Source organism: Motacilla alba, chromosome 1 (genome assembly GCF_015832195.1).
Source record: "Motacilla alba alba isolate MOTALB_02 chromosome 1, Motacilla_alba_V1.0_pri, whole genome shotgun sequence".
In the NCBI taxonomy this organism is placed as follows: Eukaryota; Metazoa; Chordata; class Aves; order Passeriformes; family Motacillidae; genus Motacilla; species Motacilla alba.
The window spans coordinates 75,313,868-75,327,236 of record NC_052016.1 but is presented as its reverse complement, the minus strand read 5'-3'; the positions used below and the strand labels follow the sequence as shown (position 1 = coordinate 75,327,236).

Genomic DNA, 13,369 nt, shown 5'->3' with positions numbered 1-13,369 from the left:
AGAATGTCAAACATGTAATTACTTGAAATATTATTAAAAGTAACATAGTTATTACTTAAGGCCCTGAAGCAAAAACGCTGACACAGGACAGGTACACAGGTGAGTATACTTGAACTTTTTTTTGCACAATAAAGCTCCCAACAAAAACTGCAATCCTTCAAAAAGGAAAGCCACAAGGAAAATAATAATAAATTAAAAGCACAGAGATATCATTCTTCAAAAAGAGAAAAAAATGAAATCTCATCTCAAATGCACTCTCAAACTTCCTCTCCTTTTAATTAAAATTTATGAATGCTGATAGCACAGAAATCAACAGATTGGATGTGAAGTAAACAGGCCATTTAAAATACATAAATGCACATATAAATTAAGTCTGTGCTAATTTTCAATTTGTAAAATCTCATATGCACTCATTTTGAGTGTCATACCAATTCCCCTCAAAAATAAGTTCACTAACATATTCATGATTACAGAGCAGCTTACAAAAATAAAAATAGTTTTTAAATTCTACTTCCTTCACAAAGGTTTTTACTTTTGCTAATTTTAGCTTGCATAGAGGATCCTGTGTTTCATGGGTACAACCAAGGCTTGCCAAAGTTGTTTCACAAGTTGAAGACTGGCCAGTGAGCACCACCAGCAGTAATAGAGCTTTAGTTGAAACAAAAAGCAATTCCCTTTGAAAAATTAAGGACATAATTATCCAATGAACACAATACCACAGTATTTACTCTCTTAGGTAATTATTAATTTTATTGCAGGCACTAAGATTAGAATGGATTGAAACTTGCCGTATTTAACAAGACAACTTTTTCTGCCCTCTCTCTTCTAAGAGTGTTAAATTGATCATCAACACCCAGTCTGCCTTACACTCTTCTCCTTGTTCCTGTATCTTGCTGTGTTGACCACCACTTTAAAAAGAGTCACATGCTTTCAAATTCAGGCCATAAAGTAATCTCTGCTGTATCCTCTACCACTAGGGAAAGTACAAGGTAATGTTTTCTAAAAACTACCCACTAATTATTTTTTTGTACATAAGGATTGGGTCATTACACACTTTAATAAGCAAATGCATGGAAACCTGTACAGCTACCTTTTGTAATGCCATTAAAGACCAACCTTTCACAACTGTCATCTGCTCTCTACTTCAAAGCGTGCACTCTTTGAAGCTGACCTGGTGTTGCTGTTTGTTTTGTGAGTTGCCTGGCAGAGACATCTGAGCAATAGAGAATGAAAACAGCGGGAAAGCATCTTTACCGGGTATCCCAAATTAGCTGAAGAGTCACAGAAGCGTATTCCAAATAACAGCAGCAGTGGCACACAGACTACCTACAAACTAGAAGGAACTAGAAACCAAGCAGATACTACCTCCTCTTCATTAACAGTAAAAGCAGATTATGAAGTTTTTGAAAGATAAAGTAAAAAAATAAATTAAGAAAAATCTCAGTGTGCTTGTTTTGAAACTGAAGGGAGTCTTCATAATTTAAAATTGCATTAACAAAGAAGTCACATTACCAAGAGTTGAAGTAAGCTGAACTTATTAGCTGGAGTATCCTCTCATATGTGAAGGTAGGAAAAAACCTCCAAAGTTTAGTAGTTTTCTTCCACTGTGCTTACTGCTGCTTACTTTAGCTCTTAAGGAGGACAGTCTCTCCTGTGACTGCAGATGCACAAATAACAGTAACATGTTCCATTAAATGTCGAATGCCAAAATCTACATGCAATTAAGCCTGACCAAACAGTTTCTAGGAGCTTGAACATATTTGCTTTCCTGACAAAAATTCTGCAAACAAAAGCTCCTTCTCTAAGTAACGTACACGTGCCTTTGGTACACGTCCATCAAAAAGATTCCTGCCCTGGGAGATGAAAGCAGGCTTCTTTTCTCTCTCCCCCGTCTGACTGATCAGGCAGTAGTAAGTCATTTTTAAATGATGGGAACCACACAAACACATTCTTGGGCAATAGGTGACAAGAAGAAATTTTGAGTGCTCACTGCTTCTCCATCTCTCCTGAACCCTAATTAAGATAGAATCATAGAATTGTTTAGGTTAGAAAAGACCTTTAAGATCATTGAGTCTGACCATTAACTTGTAAGTTAAAAAGTTGACCACCAAACCATGTTCCCAAGTGCCACATCTACAAGTCTCGTAAGTACCTCCAAGGATGGAGACTCTACCACTGCCATGGACAGCCTGTTCCAATGCTTCACAAATGTTAAATTGAAGAAAAATTTTCTAAACCCCAATTCAAAACCACACAATTGGTTGGCCATATGTCACAATTTGAGGTCATTTCTTCCTGTCACTTGTTACTTCGGAGAAGAGGCTGACCCCCCACCTGGCAGTTGTGGAGAACAGTAAGGTCCTCCCTGAGCCTCCTTTTCTCCAGGCTAAACATCCCCAGCTCCCTCAGCTGCTCCTAATCAGACATGTGCTCCAGACCCTTTACCAGCTTCACTGCCCTTCTCTGGGCACATCCCAGCACCTCGATGTCTGTCCTATAGTGAGGGGCCCAAAACTGAACACAGGATTTGAGGTGTGGCCTCCCCAGTGCTGAGTACAGGAGCACAATCACTGCCCGGTTCTGCTGGCCACACTCTAGCTGATACAGGCCAGGATGCCATTGGCCTTCTTGGCCACCTGAGCATACGCTGGCTCATGTTCAGCTGGCTGTCAACCAGCACCCCCAGGTCTTTTTCCGCTGGGCAGCTTTCCAGCCACTCTTCCCCAAGCATTGAATGTTGAGACCCAAGAGCAGGACCTGGCACTTCACCTTGTTGAACCTCATCCAACTGGCCTCAGCCCATCCATCCAGCCTGTCCAGATCCCTCTGTAGAGTCTTCCTACCCTCCACAGATCAATGTTCCTGCCCAGATTGGTGTCATCTGCAAACTGACTAAGGGTGCAATGTCCCTTCCCCCCACCTTGTCTGCCCTTTCACTGCAGTACCCCATTGTGTAAACACATTTTCTGAGAAAGCCAAGTTCCAGTCCTTCATTCCAGCTTTTCTCCTGATAAAACTCACACTGTTCATTAAAGGAAGGAATTTTAACAAGCAACTTCGGCCCACACCTGACACAGCACAGGCACGGAGCACCTGCCTTAGTCCTCCTGTGCTGGCAGCCCCATGCACACCGAGAGCAACTGCTGGGCCACCCATTGTTCACATGGCACCCAAGAAAGCAAAACTCAAGCACTCAGACTCATCCTATTCTGTGCCACCATTCCCTGGATTTGTAGATTTAAATCTTATCCTAGCAATGAAACAAACAATACTTAGCAAAAAATAGAAGTAATTTACAAATGCAGTCATGTCATTTAGGTCATGATCATGATGCCAGACTGAGTGCATTACCTGGATAACAAGGGATTTCTGTATAGGTTTTTTATCAAACTAGCTTGTTGAATACATTCAAAAATTATTCAAGCAGTATTAAAGAAAACAGAATTGAACTAAGGACTTTGCTTGCAGCTCAACGAGGAGCACGCTTCAGAAAGACAAAATGTTGTTTATAAAAAGAAAATTATCCTTTTGCAAGAGATTCTGTTCCTCTTGAGAGAATAAAAATATCACAATGAAATGGCAAATACTACTAAACCACCAGCACTAAGTGACTTTTGTATGATTTCCCAACAGCAGCCAACATTCAATACCAGAGGCAAGCTCAGATTTCAAAGAATAAAATGTTCTGCACAGAGAGAGAGGGTTTTGCAGGACAAGTGGAGTATCATTACCAATGCATCTTATCCTGTGCTTATTCAACCTGTGTGGGTGTGCCTTCTACATAACCATCTGATGTGTGATTTTACAGTTACACTTCCTATGCCAAAATCAGTAACAAAACCCCTTAAAATAACTGATCTTCTGAGAGCAAAAGTAGCTTTTAAGCAACTATGCTGAATATAGCATAGGCAAATACATATACCAGCTTATTTCAATAGACTTTCAGCCATTCTTATTCATTATTCTTCTGAAGCTTTTCATGAAACTTCCAACAGCTTAATGAAAAGCTGTTATATGTTAAATTGCTAATAATTAATTATTTAATTTTTTTTCTGTTATTGCACAACCTGGTCTCATACAGAATGCTGGTCTGGATTAAGAGACCTACCATGATTTTATTCATCTTTTTAGACAGCTTTACACACAATTTTCCACATTTGCTAAAGCTTAACAAGGATTGCTGGATTGATTTATCAAATCAAATTAATTGCTTCCATATGATTTGTGTTTGATTTTTTCCTTGGTTTTGCTTCTTGGAGTTTTCCATAGAGCTACAGAAGTTAAAAGCAGCTTTTACTGTGTGCAACCTTTCCAAAACCACACACAGGAACATCCACATGGGGCCAGATCAAAAAACTGCCCAAGATCTCATCCTCCCATGTAATCCCAAGTGGTTGTCTAAGGAAGAGCAAAAATAGACAGGAAAGATGCTTCTCCCTTGTGGACTCTCTAAGCTAGATGCGGTTTCCACAGACTAAGTAACTTTTAAAAGATTTCCCTTATTTAAACTTCTCCAGTATCCCTTGAATGCAAGTAAACTTTGATTATCTACATCATCTGTTGGCAAGGAAGCCTACTTCCCCTTCATTGATTATTCATATAACATTGCATGCAGTGACCAGTTGAATCACTTGTCCACACCATCTGCTAGGGGTTTTTTTGTTTATTTGTTTGTTTTAAGCTTGCAACTTTGTTCAGCTCTCCCCTTCAGTCATCACCTCTCCTTCAGTACTCTCAGTGTGCTTAACTAAGCCTGCAGGGGAAGCTATTCCTACTTTTAGTCAGAGAGATGCCATGAGGGTGAAGACATTCCAGTTCCACAGATCTGCTTTTGGGGGAATTTGGGCAAGTGAGAAAGTGAGAAAAGGGAAAATGATCCAAGCCAAAGCTTCATGTGGTATTTCAACACCAGCAAATGCCAGATTAACCACAGCAGCACCATACAGCTGGTTTTCTTATTCCTAATACTTGTTTCTGGAATAAGGTTGAGTCCTTTTATTTTTTTTTTTTTTTTTTTTTTGTGTGGTTGGTTGTACTTTTGTTTGCTTGGGGTTTTTTTGACTGGCACTGAACACTGCCTTCACAAAGCCTCTGAATCCCTTCTCTCAGGCCTCAGCAGTATTAGCTATTCCAGAACTCATAATTTCATACACAAAACCAAAATTGTTCTGATTTTCTTGTTCTCATTAAAGTAACCCAAATTTCCTTCTATTTTATACATAAAAAGAGCACAGTTTCTGAAAAAAGCCCCTGAAAACTACTACTAAAAGCTGTTTACAAGAGTAGTTAACACTGATATACTTGGACAGATTAGGATTCAGTTGTGGAATTGTACAGTAATTCTCTAACTGCACAGATCCATGTTGAAAATACATGACAGCTTCAAGTCAAACTACACATAAATAAACTGCCTTCTGTTTGCTCAGGCATTTTTAGCTAGTGCTTTACCAAGTACATCCCCCACCCCTGAAAATTATCACAGTTGAGGGCATCTTACAACATCAGGTCACAGAGTTAAAAAGAATACATTACAGCATCATAAATCTGACAAGTGTATTTCAGTGGTTATTCACAGGGAACAAGTGGCTGTCTGTAACTTAATAGCCTTTGCAAGAGCAGAAGTATTTTGAACTTGGACTCCCTTTCCCCGCCCCAGTTAAATATTTTATCATATAACGCACTGGAATCCACGTCAGTTGATGCATATCTGTACATACTGGGTTCAAAGGTGTGTGCGTGTTTACATTTGCAGGACATTTTTTCTGGAAGGGAAAGGAAAGAGGAAATATCATCAGCATTAGTCAACCATCTTACCCTAGTCTCAGAAACCAGCTGCAGCAGCTTTTAAAATTTTGCTTTCTGAGTCAGGTTCTGATACCATGCTCCCTCCCCAGGCAGACAGAATTGTAGGGAGGGGATGCATATGCTGGAGGGCAGGGCTGTTGGGAGGACTGACTCTGCAGGAACTTCATATGACATCCAATAAGCACAAAGTCCAAGTCCTGCCCCATGGATGGACCTAATTCCTGTAACTGCAGAGTGGGGTGGAGAGCTGGCCTGGCAGTCTTGCTGGGCTGAATCTCAGCCAGCAGCCAGTTCTGGCAACAGTGGCCAACAGCCCCCAGGGCTGAATGACATGGTGCATGGATGTGCAAAATGGAGCATGTCAGAAGGCTGACAGAGCCCATCATTCCCCCTTTCCTCAGCACTTCTTATGCCACCTCTACAAGGCTGCTGTCTCCGGTTTGGTGTCTCACAGTACAGGAAAGACATTGATAAACTGGAGCAAATTGAGTGGAGATGACCAGGACATGCATGGCTGGAGATCCTGATCCTTGATCATCCAGCTTGTTCAGTCTGGAGAACAGTTCCCCTGTTGGGTTTTCTTTTTTTTTGGTTGTTGGGGTGTTTCTTAAAGACAACAGATCTCTATCATTTAAAAGAAACATGCCTTTGTGTGGTTAAGCTTGGCTGCTATCTAGGGCTCTTTATTTCCAACCCTCCGCCCCTTCTTATCATCTAACCATGTGGTGAGACATTATTTTGTTTAATTGGTTTCAGTGACGGCATGAAAACAACCCTGTAACCCTCTGGAAATGCAGTTTATAAGAATATTTTAAATTGTTATTTCATTGCCAGTAGCATTCTGTAATATTCACAGCAAAAGAAAAAAGCATTAATGTCACTTTAAAGGATACAATAAGTGCTCCAATTAAGCAGTAATAATAATTAGACCTGAAATGTCTGAAAGGAATAAAAATGGCCAGAAGTAGGGTTTTGCATGAAGTATGATCAAAAACTGTCAATACACTGTTCAGCTTTACTTTCTCTATTTACAGAGTATGGTGAACTGGCAAACTCCTGTATCCATGGAAAACTTCAAGAAGTCAGCTTCCCCCGCTATTTAAATATAGCAGCTCTTCCTGTTGAGTTGTCTGAAGAAAAACTAACTGAACTTCAGTAATTTAGCAGTAAAATAAAATTTAGAATAATACAATAGTGAACTTGCATACATGTTCCTGTGAAATTGATGTTAGGAAAAGAATATGTTAGTTAAGTCATTCAATTTCCAACATCAAACACAAACACTTTTTTGTATGGAGGAAAAAAGAGTCACCACCAAAAAATGCAGGCTTTCTCTTTACCTTCTTTTGTAAGGTACTCACTGCTATTCATAAAGAATGTTGTATTCCCTCTCATGCATTGTTTTATAAACTGCATTTAATCCTGGGAAGTTAGGGGATTAAAATGAATACAGGTATTTAAGATTTAGATGGATTCCCATGGGAATCCTAAAATGCCAGCGACACTTCTGTTAATACAAACAAACATTGAAAACGCATAAAGGTCTTCAGTAATAATGGCTTTGTAGCCCCCGCCCTGGCCCCCAAAGTTATCCCAGAGATACTTTTGATATATAATAGGATCAAATATGATGACTTTGAACAAACCAATGCAATTCAGCAGAAAGCTACTGCAATCTTCTTCAGGGAATCATTCACTTCTGCAGAAGAACTACCTGAATTCCAATACGAGCCTGTGGATCTGTGTCACTAGAGATCCTTGAATTGCTTTTGATACAACTAACACATGCTACCTGTATTGTTACTTTAAATTGTTCAAACTCCTCCCGTACACATGTAGGTAGAGGTACAGAACTCCAGAATTCTTCATTCTTAGAGCAGAATCATCTTCACAGAAAAAGCAAAACACTAACAAAAGTATAATCTGATAAAGAAAGTGTAAATTATTAACTTTTAAATCACTCAACAGCAAAAGTGATCTATCTCCAATATTATTCATAATGACCAGAAAATAAAGCAGACAGATTAAATGGCACCACACCTAACACTTTATAGACTTTAAACCTGAGAATTGGAGGTAAATTTCTAGCAGGTATGGTCCAAAGTCTGGAACATATTTTATTGCCTACAACGTTTTTACTGGAATGATTTACAGTTTGTGCAGATTAGTGACATGAGCACGAACATTTTATACTTAAGCACATCAGTTTCACAAGACTGAAGAAAACCAATTTTTTTTATCTCTGCATAATTTTCATAAGTACTAAGAGAAGTAAAACATGTGAAATTACTATCTCGAAATTAGTTATATCACTAAAAAAATAAATACAGCAATTTCAATATTTAGAATATAGCTATACCCAGGAAACAAATACATTTCTTTGATAATGCCCATAGCAAAAAGAGAATTTACAAACTTAGAAAGTTGTAGAAACATTTCTAGAGTCAATCTGAAGTGCTGCACTTTTCCATTTCAAGGGAACTGTCACTAGGAAACTTAGTTACCACAATAAAGGCCTAGTACAACCATATGTGTAAAAAATGTTTTTTCCCTGAATATAAATGGGGGAAAGCCACATCCATTGTCCTAATTAAATTTTGGTTAAATGGTTTGCATTTCAGTTTTCAAGACCCACAAAAAGCTGTTTCTTATCTGTTTCACCTCAGCTTGCATTCAAAGACAGTTTCTGAAATGCTGAACCTTTTGGGATTATTGTCTCTTCAGTCACATAGGTATAAGCATGAGAATTTAGGCAGATATAAGGTTTGGTCCACTCATTTTCATACTTCGTGCACTGAAGCACTTGGCTTACATCCATCTCACCACTTTCTATTCTACACAAAATAAAAAGGCAGGAAAGGGTGGTTCTATGTTTTGTGAGTGTTTGGAGTTGGTTGAGTTTTTTTTTTTATTTTGAGGCCAAATTAGAAAATAAGTTTTTCAACTCATTAAAATGCATGTTTCTTGGAAAAATCAGCACAGCAAGTTCAGGTTCAGCTCTATCATACTCTCTTATTGCAAGCATTCAATTCTTGAGCAAAAGAAAATTCAAGGTAATACAGTAACTAAGCAAATAGATATGAAAGAAGACCACAAATTCAGTATTATCAATAGAAAACACCAGCTCTGAACAATATGTCCACAAATTGATCTGCATTGTCTCTCATTGTTTTTGAGGTTGGTTTGGGGTCTTGTTTGGCCGGCTTTTAAGTATCCATTTTCAGGGTATTTGACTATGCCTCTTTTGAGCAAAATACGACAGCTCTTCCTGAAGGGCAAAATAGGACACAGCTCTCAAAAGAGTGTCTCATCATTACACCTCAAGCTTTCAGGTAATTGATTTGCCAAAGAGTTTAAAGAGTTGAGTGATACTGGTAAAGCAAACCTAAAAAATTCCTCCAAAGACTGAGATGTGGTATTGCTTTTACAATTAAAGCTGTCCAAAAATTTCCAAAGAGCCTTGACAACAGTTTTCCACTCAAAGGATCATCTTTTCAGGAATTCCTATGTAGATTGCTTTCTTCAGTGGTCTGCCCAACAGTGCTAACATTCATCCCATAGAACAGAAATTTCACTTTGCCTTTGTTTACCCTGCAAAAAAAGCACCCTGAGCAGGAAACAGAAGTGGAATCAGGAAATGCAGCATATTCCCCAGGACTAGACAGGAAGAACATTCAAGTCATAAGAAACATCAACTACTATTAAAAAAGAATATTTTTTAATTCAATATCTACTATATCAGGAAATAGTGTACAGCTACTTCCTACCACAAACCCAGTAATTTGCACTGGCAGTACTGTAATTTAAATTACAGGATAAAGAAGATAGGTGCTAGAGGGCACTGTGTTTAGCTTAACTCACTGCTAGAAGGCTTCCCTTCTGACAACCCCTAAAAGGAGAGGGTTTCTTAATAAGAGAAAAGAGTTGTAATTTGCAAGGTCGTGATTCTGTACATAGGCTTAAAATACTTAAGGTTGGTATAATAGTTCACTCTTATACAATCAGAAGAGCACTCCATGAAATACATCTTGCTTCAAATGGAACAACAGATGCAAAATATGTCCTTACAGCCATACCACACAGCAACTATTTAATTTTCTCAGGTTTTATTTAGAAACCATCTATTCTCTGAATGACTTTTTTGGGTGGTATTTTAAATTCAGAAAGTATTGTCTCTGAACTGAAATAGAGAGCCTGTCTCAAAAGCTCAGCTGAAATGCAGGAACACAAGGATGAACACGCATGTAACAGTTGTCACTTCTCTCCAGTTGGCTTTAGTTATATAGAGCTTTAGGTTACAAAAAGAATGGCATTTTAATTTTTCTAGGATTGCTTTTTCTTTAGGAATTCATGAAAAAAAGATTATGCTAAAGAAACATTAAGTGGATTAAGTTAAAAAACTACCCATAATTTGGAAATGCCAGGGCCAAAGTCATAGCTCTGTTATTTCATCTCATGTATGCACTTACTCCCACTTCCAGCAAAACTTCTCCAACAGGATTTTCTGTTTGCTTTACATAATTAACATATTACAAGATTGATAATGAATATGTGGAAAAAGTGCAGGCCAGCAAAAAGATGAAGGCCTTATCCAAACACCAGGTTCTGCAAGGTGATGAGATACTTCGATCTATCTTGGGAAAAAATCCGAATGGTTTGGGTTGCAAGAGACCTTAAAGGTCATCTAGTTCCAACCCTTCTGCTATGGGACACCTTCCACACCAGACCAGATTGCTCAAAGCACCATCCAATCTGGCCTCAAACACTTCCAGGGATGGAACATCCACAGCTCCATCTATTCCAGTGCCACACCACCCTCACAGTAAAGAATTTCTTCCCAATATCTAAAACTAAACCCACCCTATTCCAGTTTAAACTATTACCACTTGTCTTATGCATCTTTGTGACAAGTCCCTTTCCATCTTTCTTTTAGGCCCCTTTTAGGTGCTGGAAGGTCTCCTCAGAGCCTTCCCTTCTTCAGGCTGAACAACCCCAGCTCTCTCAGCCTGTATTCATACGAGATGTGCTCCCTGCTCATCTTCATGGCCCTCCTCCAGAGTCACTCCAGCAGGTCCACATACTTCCTGAGGTGGGTGCCTGAGAGCTGGACACAGTGCTCCAGGTGGGGCATCAGTTTTTAGTTTCAATTCAAGACATACTCTAAATATAGTAACAATGTAGTAACAATATTAGTTAGCAGCCAAGTATTTTAATTTGCTCTATTATTGAAAAATTAAATTAGTATGGTAAAACTTCAACATCAGAAGTCAGGGCTATGGTAGCTTTAAAAAAGTTTGCTATTTAGGATTTTGCAGTAAATTTTCCTTTTTTCTTTTTTCTTAGTTTAATATTTTACTCTATTAACCCAGCATTTTTTAAATTTAATATTAGAATTTAATTATATTCTTCAACTGGAGATCTCATTTTACAGAATTATAATTTTTTTCATGTAGAAGAATTAATTTGCTTCGAAGACAAATTTGAATTTACACTCTCACACTAAGCATTCAGGCTGCCTCCTTTAAAACTGATAATTGAGATAACAAACTCCATCAGAATTGATGCTTGGTATCTGCCTATGTGAACTGTCCCTTATAACTCCATGGTATGATTTTATTAAGAACCCTTCCACAGCTGGGAACAACTGGGTGTGTCCCCCGTAAAGAGCTGGGTGAGGAAGTGCTTAACATTTTTAAATAGTAACCATGCTGACAACTGAGAGTCACTAAGCTTGTATTACATTCTTACTTTGACAGAAGCAAAAAAGAATCAAATGAAGTATTAAGACAATCTTGCATTAGTGCAAACAAATTTAAGACGCCTTCACTAACTGCTCTGTTGTAAAACAACATCTCCAATTAGAAATAATAAAACACAATGCTGAGAAACAAAAATCAAATATACCAAAAGAACTGAAGAGGGACACACATGCATTTACACAAATAACTAGCCACTGAACAAGATGATATGCACATGACTGCCAGTCAGGGTATGTGAGGAGTAAGTCTGTCTGGATGATCCTTCTTGGAACACATGACATATTGCTCTACTATACCACTGAGCAATAACTTCTGCAGATTTACAGAAAGACTGAACTATGAATCTCAGACATTAATCCACACTCCCAATTTTCACTGGCAGAAAAGAAATCATCCATGCCAGGACCATTTTTCCACACCACCCAACTACTAATCTTGCTGATCTGGCAAAGCATAAAGTTTGCAAGGTTTGGAGCAGCAACCAGTAATTTTAGCCAGCCTTTTTCACACAAGCTTCTAAACAATAAAATTTTAAGAAGCTTTTTCTTTGCAAAAAGGATAATCACATAATCACTTGGAACCGAAAGTCTGGGTATGTAAGAGGATTCTTGCTTCTCTTGTCCCAGATTACTTCTAGTAATTATAGAGGAGGGTTTCACATCATGCCTGTGCATCTCAGTTGCAAGAGAAAACAAAATACAAGTGAAAGTTGTAGCCTCCTCACCAGATAGAAAGATTATTTTCTTGGAACAGATTCTGCTCATGAGGAACTGAGGGTCTTGACCTTTACTCAGGTGACACAAGAACACTGCACCACATAACAGAGTTTGGTAACTCTGAACGGCTTCGCGGCGGTGTTCATCAGACAGAGCGCTGTCAGCAAAGGGACGGCAAAAGGCAGCAAGCACACTCAGAAATAAAGTACAAGGAGAAAATAACTCTTCCTGTTGGGAAGGAAGCCTGCCCAGGTGGCACAGGATGGCAACCCGAGATGGCAACAGCCTGAGGGCATATGACTTCCCACAAGGTAAAAAGGAGATACCACAGGTATCTGCCAGGCAGCAGAGACAGGAGAAGCACATGGAACACCCCTTCACAGAGCTCATCCATTTCAAAAGGGAGGTGTTCCTCCTGAGGACCTACCCAGCTCCTGAGGTGACAGATCAATTGAACAAGTGTAACAGGGACAGAGATGCAACCTCCCAGACGATGTGAAAGACTGGTTTTGCTCTTACAGATGACAACTGTAAGATGCATTTGCATCTTAAGATGACAACTCTCGTGTCCTCCTTAGCAGCAGAAGCAGACCCACCCTTTTATGGTACCTTCCTCTGACCAATTTTCAATATGCAAGGCAAATCAAGCATCTTGTCATACCTGACAGTACATGCATGTCCTACCAGCACACTGTTCTCTGCCTGTTAAGCTGACTTTTCTAAGCAACAGTTTATTTAATCTATTTTGGGTAGATAAAATAACCCGTGCTAACAGTGGTGCAACAGCAGAACACAGCAGTCCTCTTGCGGTGTCAAAATACACACTGCTTCAGGCACACATTAATGTCATCCCACACAGCATATCACAGCTGCTTTAAGATGTGGGCAATTAGCCTCAGGTGATAGCAGCAAAATGAATTTGCTTAGGAATGTTAGAAATCCAAAAGTTAAATGCACTCTTTTGAACAAGTCATCAGATGAAAAGTTTTACTTCTTGGTGACAAGAAATTATTTACTTCTAATTATGAAACTAGAGTTAACAGAGGATAAGACAAAAGTAAGACATGAAATAGTACCCCTTTTCTGAGG

The 13,369-nt window shown here is 38.9% G+C and overlaps 1 protein-coding gene across 24 annotated transcripts in view; it reads right to left on the bottom strand.

Moving 5' to 3' along the window:
* The window catches only part of LMO7 (LIM domain 7), a 132,780-nt gene that overhangs the window by 58,863 nt on the left and 60,548 nt on the right, over nt 1-13,369 (bottom strand). The gene's annotated exons all lie outside the window — the stretch shown is intronic.